The sequence below is a fragment of the Podarcis muralis genome, chromosome 13, assembly GCF_964188315.1.
Source record: "Podarcis muralis chromosome 13, rPodMur119.hap1.1, whole genome shotgun sequence".
In the NCBI taxonomy this organism is placed as follows: Eukaryota; Metazoa; Chordata; class Lepidosauria; order Squamata; family Lacertidae; genus Podarcis; species Podarcis muralis.
This window is the reverse complement of record NC_135667.1, coordinates 46,154,578-46,162,806: the sequence shown is the minus strand read 5'-3', so window position 1 is coordinate 46,162,806 and position 8,229 is coordinate 46,154,578. Positions and strand designations below refer to the sequence as shown.

General features: G+C 47.9%; 1 long non-coding RNA gene across 1 annotated transcript in view; it reads right to left on the bottom strand.

The window, feature by feature from the left end:
- LOC144325148 (uncharacterized) overlaps positions 1 to 8,229 on the bottom strand; it is a 197,776-nt gene that overhangs the window by 140,129 nt on the left and 49,418 nt on the right. The window lies entirely within an intron of this gene.

Here is an 8,229-nt window from a genome sequence, read left to right as displayed (position 1 = left end):
CTTTCCTTCCACACTGCAGTTTCAATCTGAAATCTTAGGCTCAGCAACTGCTCACGCTAATGAAATTCCCTGTCGCAAAATGCGCCCAGAACAATGGGAGTTTCGAACGCTGCTTGCATGATGTTTATAAAGATTATTTGTAAACATCATGCCTTTCTGGAACAGAAGGTAATGCCTAATAATAATAATAATAATAATAATTTATTATTTATACCCTGCCCATCTGGCTGGGTTTCCCCAGCCACTCTGGGTGGCTTCCAACAGAATATTAAAATACAATAACCTACTAAACATTAAAAGCTTCCCTAAACAGGGCTGCCTTCAGATGTCTTCTAAAAGTCTGGTAGTTGTTTTTCTCTTTGACATCTGGTGGGAGGGCGTTCCACAGGGAGGGCGCCACCACCGAGGAGGCCCTCTGCCTGGTTCCCTGTAACCTCTGCAGAAAAAGAGGCTGGAGCTCAGGGCTTTTCAGGGCCTTTAGTTTTCTACCCACAAACCTCTGGATACTTCCCCATGAGTTGTTCCTGCTCGGTAGTGAAGTCAGGCTTATCCTGGAAGACAAGGACTCTGTGAGTTCCTTTACATCATTAGGTACCCACAGCTAGCTCCTCAGCATCTGGGAATGGGGACACCCAGGTTGTCACTTCTAGGGAGGCTCTGGGCGTAGCACTATTCCTTTTGGAGATGAAGGACTGGTTGCCGCGCTCCCAGTTTTCTCTTCTGGTGCTAGAGACTGCCTGCGTTGACTTGGAGGGGAGGAGGGGAGGGGTGCGTTTGACGCAAGGGGCTTTGCGTCGCTGTAAAATTCCACCTGCTTTTGCGCTGACTGTTTCCCCCGCCCCAGTTTTCCATGAGCCTTATAAAGGCCCAGATCAACATTGCCCGCTCAGGCTTTGTTTAGATCAGAAGCAATTTCCAGCTCCAGAGTTTGGCGCTTTCTCAACTAAGGACGTCTCTGAGCATGCAAATCTCCATTTGAAGATAACCAGAGGTAATGGTTGCAAACATTGCAGCTGAAGATTTATCAATACACTTGTCGGTGCAATAAGGTGTCCGGTGATGATAAAAAAGAAAACCATTCGCTGGTTTTCCTTTCTGCATTTTCCTCCGCTTCTAATTCAGCATTTTGCTCTAGACATGCACATGCATTGTGCTTTTCTGGCCATCTGCTCCTCTTAACCCAGACCCCACATATCTAGGCTTAGGGGCGCAAATCAGAGCATTTAGGCAGGCCGGAGCATCCAGCGGTTCTTGCCCCTTGTGGGTCTAACCTCCGCCAACAAAATCAGACCGATAGGACGTTTGGGTAGCAGCTGTTGTGTCTCTGGGGTGGGGTGGAGGCGGGTGGGGACTTGGCGCTGGCTCAGACACGCTGCTGGAAAAGAGGACAACTGTTTTTAGCCTGGCATACATGCTCAGTGAAAACACCAGATTTCCGGACAGTCTGGCACCCCAAGCTCGTGTTTGTACGGTGAAGATTTCTTCAGTTCTTATTTTACATGTCGGCCCCTGCATGTTCCCATTGGGGAAGAGATCGCTCCTGTGTTGGTGGATGAGGAGGAATTAAGTGTGGGCTTCCTTCGACATGCAATGGGGCAGCACCATGTTTCTAGAGTCTGCTAATCCTAATGTTCTGGCTGGAATTTGGCAAGGAAGTCCACATTTGTGGACATGAGAACACAGGGACAGACGGTTATTTTTTTCCTGGTATCCATTGGTGAAAAGGGCTCATGCTTGATCCCCCCCCCGGGCTATTTTCTCTTTAAAGGTAAAGGTACCCCTGCCCGTACGGGCCAGTCTTGACAGACTCTAGGGTTGTGCGCCCATCTCACTCAAGAGGCCGGGGGCCAGCGCTGTCCGCAGACACTTCCAGGTCACGTGGCCAGCGTGACAAGCTGCATCTGGCGAGCCAGCGCAGCACACGGAACGCCATTTACCTTCCCGCTGGTAAGCGGTCCCTATTTATCTACTTGCACCCGGGGGTGCTTTCGAACTGCTAGGTTGGCAGGCGCTGGGACCGAGCAACGGGAGCGCACCCCGCCACGGGGATTCGAACCGCCGACCTTTCGATCGGCAAGCCTTAGGCGCTGAGGCTTTTACCCAGTAATTCCAATTTTTTGGGGGGTGGGAATAAGCTGTGTACATTGTCAAGAGGAGACGCTTAATTCATCTGCATTTAATGCCTACATTTGAACACATGCCGCCAGTTGCACAGAGCTGCTGAGGAAATGTGTCGGACCCATGAATGTTCAGAGTGCCGGAATGGAGCTTTTCATGGAATCAGAACCACAGAATTGTTGGAAGGGACTACAAGGGTCATGTAGTCCAAACCCCTGCGATGCAAGAATCTTTTTTGCCCACTGTAGGACTCGAACCCCTGTCCCTGAGATTAAGCGTCTCATGCTCTACCGACTGATGCACAGAACTTTTAATCAACACCGCTTGACCTTCTAAAGTAAAATGAGGGGGTTTGTGCGTTTGGGGGATACCTGTAATGTTTTCTGGCGCAAAATCAAGGCTGTTGTTTTCTCTGTGATTGGGGGGGGGGGCCTGTGCCACAACTTCCCTACTGGGGCAAGCAGTTGTCGGGAAGGAATTTGGACTGGGAAAATGCTAGCAGCAGGAAGGACAATCGGGCACCCACAGCGCCACTCCAGTCAAATATATCTCTCCCCCCAACCCAACCAAAAGAAAGCATTTGAAACTTAAAAAGTAAAAAAATTAAAAAGTCAGAATAGCAACTTGCAGGACTGCCATGTAATGTGTGGTTAGCCCTTGGATCCACCCCGGGTATAGGAAGGAGCAGCAGCTCAGATTACTCAGAGTTGAAGAGAAAGTCACTCTGCTGGTCTTCTGCCTTCTTGGGTGTTTTCACATTCAAGAACTAAATTCTGGCACTCAGAACACATCCTGTGGCTGAAGTCCTTTCTCAGATCAAGCCCTTGGGTACGGCTGACTCCTTGGCCTACTAAATGAGAATTCATCTGTTACCTTCCTGGACAAAAGCCACAGCAGCCAAACCGGCTGGGAACTGGTTTTAGGTTGGCAATTTAAACATAGCTCAAAGCAATTATTGTGAGAGCATCGGGTACGAGAGGTACCAGAGTTCATCCTTTGCCTAGAAATCGCATCCTCTTACTTTCAAGTCGTTCTCCCACCTGATGCAAATGTGCTTTGTCCCTCAGAGAACGTGTGTTATGAAGCAACTAATAAAGAACGAAAGGGAGAGGTTGAGATTATGAAAGAACAGTCCCTGTTGTTCGCCAAATAGACATCTGTCTGTTTTCATGCCCTTGCTTCTGATATTCTTGGGCCGGGCCCAGTGAAGTCTCTCTAATGCCAGGTCTGCTGCCTGATTCTTGGCACTGGTAATGTTCCTCCACAGCACATGTTCCTTGTGGTTTAGTTAGCAGGCGCTTGCGAGGAAATGTAAAGTTTCACACAGTGTTAGAAACTCAGATATATAAGCCAGGCATCAAATGGTTCCTTAAACCAGAGTTACAGGCACCAAAACCGCATGTCCGGTTGCCATTTTGGGGCCAGGCAGCTTGAAAGCCGTATTTTTCAATACAACTTTTTGGTTCCTGAAATGAGCGGTTCTCAACCTGTGGGTCCCCAGATGTTGTTGGACTACAATTCCCATCATCCCCGAGCCCTGGCCTTGCTAGCTAGGGGTGATGGGAGTTGTAGTTCAATAGCATCTGGGGACCCACAGGTTGAGAGAGGCTGGTAGGCAGATAAAATATAACGGCAAGACAGGATGTGGGATTAAATGTGCGGAAACAGTCAAGGTCCATGGATCCCCAGGCCTGCACCTCCAGAGGAGGCGTCAGGCGACGAAATCCTGGCACCCGGACATCGTTACTTGGTCACAAGGGGCCGATAAAAGGTAAAGGGACCCCTGACCATTAGGTCCAGTCGTGGCCGACTCTGGGGTTGCGCGCTCATCTCGCTTTATTGGCCGAGGGAGCCGGCGTACAGCTTCCGGGTCATGTGGCCAGCATGACTAAGCCGCTTCTGGCGAACCAGAGCAGTGCACGGAAACGCCGTTTACCTTCCTGCTGGAGCGGTACCTATTTATCTACTTGCACTCTGACATGCTTTCGAACTGCTAGGTTGGCAGGAGCAGGGACCGAGCAACGGGAGCTCACCCCGTCGTGGGGATTCGAACCGCCAACCTTCTGATTGGCAAGTCCTAGGCTCTGTAGTTTAACCCACAGTGCCACTCGGCTGATAGCCAGGTGCAAAATGCGCCTAGCGAATTTCCAGCGCTGGTTTCACACCCTAAGAGCATAGTGTGGCCACATACATATCATGAAAAGAGAAGAAAATTGCATCCTGAGAAAAGGAACAAGATTGCGTAAAATTTCCCTATGCTGATATATAGGTGTACTGTACTTAGAATTAATTCTGATAACTTAAATGGAAATAGTGCATCGTACCTAATTGGGATGTGACCAGATGGGCGATCTGTCTACCTGTTCGCCAGGTGCTGTTAATGAGCAACTTCATGGACTCTATATGGTGCTTGATGTTTAAACTGGATTAAGACCAGAAAGCCCTTCAAACTGATGCCATCAGCTCCCAAGCTGATCAGGGGTCTGTGTGACCACGTAGCAGCGGCCTTGCATTACTTCAAGCCAGCTGAACTCTGAATCTGGAGGATAAGCGCCCAGGCTGTCCTTGCTCGGAGTGTGCTTGGACACTAATGCCTTCTTTTATGTAAGAGATTTGAGGGCATCGGGTTTAAATCGCCTTTGGAGCTGTTATATAAGGGCTTTCCAAATCTGTCGACCTCTCCTGCTCCTGCGCCACTCCCAGGATTAGTGGTGCTGACTCATTATCTTTCTCAGAGGCTCAGTCCCTCGCAGGCAATCTGTTCAGCTCAGAGGCGCTGCCCTCACTTGTTTTACACGGCCAGACAACAAAAAAACCGTCTTTGAAAGCAGGTTTGGGGACTGGCCACGTGTGAAGGTGGCGGTGTTCGTTTCAGAATCCATGCTCCCTGGCTCATGTGGTCAGCTCCAGATTTTGAAACTACTAGTACAGTGGTACCTCAGGTTACAGACGCTTCAGGTTACAGACTCCGCTAGCCCTTGGGTTAAGAACTTTGCTTCAGGATGAGAACAGAAATTGCGCAGCGGCGGCACAGAGTCAGCGGGAGGCCCCGTTAGCTAAAGTGTTACCTCAGGTTAAGAACAGTTTCAGGTTAAGAACAGACCTCCAGAACGAATTAAGTTCTTAACCTGAGGTACCACTGTACTGCGAAGAAACAACAGCTTCCGATCTCTGAGCGGCTCCTCTGCCCGCTGCGGCGCTGCTTGCCAGTAAGAGCAGCATTCTGCACATGCTCAGGTGTGTTCTCTCGGTCACTTATCTCACATATTCCAGGCCAACGGCAAGAAAAAACAGGTGGCTGAGTCCTGGCTCAGCCCCTGGGTGTCTGTCTGCATCTCGGCAAGGCAGCATTCTTGACTCCAGCTGTAAGTAGAGAGGACTTGCTCCACAAAGTAGTTTCTTCTTAATTAAGTTCCTGGGCTGGGATGTTCTCGAAACAGGTGTCTCACCCACCCACATCTTTGCTTTCCTGGGGCCCCTTTCAGTTTTCATAATTAAGGCTGCTTTAGCCACACTGTTGCTGTGTTGGCAAAGGAGGAGCTTCTCCTGGAAGAAGCTTTGGTTAAAGGCTTAGTTTCCCCCCTGCCCCAACTATGTAGGAAATTGGAAACCTGTACAGTGGTACCGCGAATAAAAATTTCATTATCAACAGAGATCGAGGATAGAGGAGACTTCACAGTTCCGGATCTCAAACTACACTATGAAGCGTCAAGCTTGATCTGGGTTATAGATTGGATGATGTTAAAAAAATACGGAAATGTTAGATATAGAGGGATTGGATAACGTTTTTGGATGGCATGGTTACTTAGGACATTACAAAATAAGAAACCACAGAGGATTCTTAAAACATATACAGTGGTACCTCGGGTTAAGAACTTAATTCGTTCTGGAGGTATGTTCTTAACCTGAAACTGTTCTTAATCTGTAGTACCACTTTAGCTAATGGGGCCTCCCGCTGCCGCCGTGCCACCGGAGCACAATTTCTGTTCTCATCCTGAAGCAAAGTTCTTAACCCGAGGTACTATTTCTGGGTTAGCGGAGTCTGTAACCTGAAGCGTCTGTAACCTGAAGCGTCTTTAACCTGAGGTACCACTGTACTTCAGTTGTAGCCCTCCAGAATGCTGGACCCCATGCTCTACTGTACAAAATAAAAGTTAAAACCCACCAACATGCCAACCGTAAGACGCAGAAAATGCGAGAAGGCATTGTCGGCACTCTTCTCCCTGATCTGATAGTCTTCTGTGTGGGAGGAAAGGAAATCACGTGAGCCCCGATCTGAAATGGTACCAGGCAGACACAAGTTCACCACCTTATGTCCCGTGAGTGGGAAGAGCCACGTGTAAGTTTTGATAACATTTTAGGCCTCAGATGCAGGGAAGTCAAAGGCACCGAGCTTCAGAAATGCAAATGTAAGAATCAGGCCAGTCACCCACATAGTTCAGCATCCTGCTTTCCCAGTGGCCAGCTAGATGCCTGCGGGAAGCCTCTCCAGCAGGACCTGAGTGCGAGAGCAGCCTCCTCTCCTGCAATTTCCAGCAACTGGTATTCGGAAGCAGAGTGCCGCCAACCAACCATGGAGGCACATCTTTTAAAGCTATCCAAGTTGGTCATCCCAGCCTCTTCTGAGAGCTAATTCCAAAGTTTGACTGTACGTTGTGCAGAGAAGCACTTATTTTGTGCCTGCCCTATCTTCTGGCATTCGGTTTCTTTGTCTATCCACAAATTCTAGTGCTGTTAAAGAGGGCAAATGAGTTTTTCCCCCTATCACGTTGTCTCTTGTTCACCTTTTTGCTAAACAAAAAAGCCACTTGGACTAAATCACCCTAGGAAGAATGTACAAAACCAGTTCAAATATGTGTTGGAAGTGCAAAGAAAAAGAAGGGACCTTTATTCATATGTGGTGGGATTGTAATGAAATCAAAAAGTTTTGGGAAATGATATATAACGAACTGAAGAAAATGTTCCAATTAACATTTGTTAAAAAACCTGAAGCATTTTTGTTAGGGATTGTAGGAAAAGTCCTGCCAAGGAAATTGAAAGATATCTTTTTGTATGCGACAATGGCGGCAAGAGTCTTAATAGCACAAGGATGGAAGAACGAGGGAATCCCAACTAAAGTACTATGGCAAGAGAAATTGATGGACTACGCAGAATTGGCAAAATTGACACATAAACTACATGACAAGGATAACTGTGATTTTAAAGATGAATGGGAACCCTTTACAAAGTATTTAAAGAAACAACAAAATGAACTGGACTCCTTGGCAGGCTTTGAATAAACACTCACAAACTTTTCAGGTAGATAATTAAGGATCTGTACAGTTTTGTACAGGGACGCAGGTGACGCTGTGGGTAAAACCTCAGTGCCTAGGACTTGCCGATCGAAAGGTCGGCGGTTCAAATCCCCGCGGTGGGGTGAGCTCCCATCGTTCGGTCCCAGCTCCTGCCCACCTAGCAATTCGAAAGCACGTCAAAGTGCAAGTAGATAAATAGGGACCGCTTTCTAGCAGGAAGGTAAACGGCGTTTCCGTGTGCGGCTCTGGCTCGCCAGAGCAGCTTCGTCACGCTGGCCACGTGACCCGGAAGTGTCTTCGGATGGCACCGGCTCACGGCCTCTAGAGCGAGATGAGCACGCAACCCTAGAGTCGGACACGACTGGCCCGTATGGGCAGGGGTACCTTTACCTTTACCTTACAGTTTTGTAACATGCAGAAACTAACGTATGTTCATAAATCAGAAAGAGAAGCTGAGGGAAGTCGGTGGGGGGAGGGTGGCTTATGTTTTTGGGGAGGGGGGGGGAAACGGGGGAATTTAAGGATGATATGTTTTTTGATAAAATGTGATGTTGAAATTACTAATAAAAATATTTTTTTAAAAAAAATAGATCACCCTTGGGGCTCCCTTCCAACGCTACAATTCTATGATTCTATGAAACTCTCCTCAGAAAGGAATGGCTCCATCCCGTGATCACATTTGTGAACCTAAAAGTTTCAGCACATCCATGCTACAAATACAGATTTATTGCCATCTCCCCTGCCAAGATTTGAAAACAACATTCTCAAAGCATGTTTGATTAAAACTGTTGCCAGTACTATACAAATTGCAAATGTT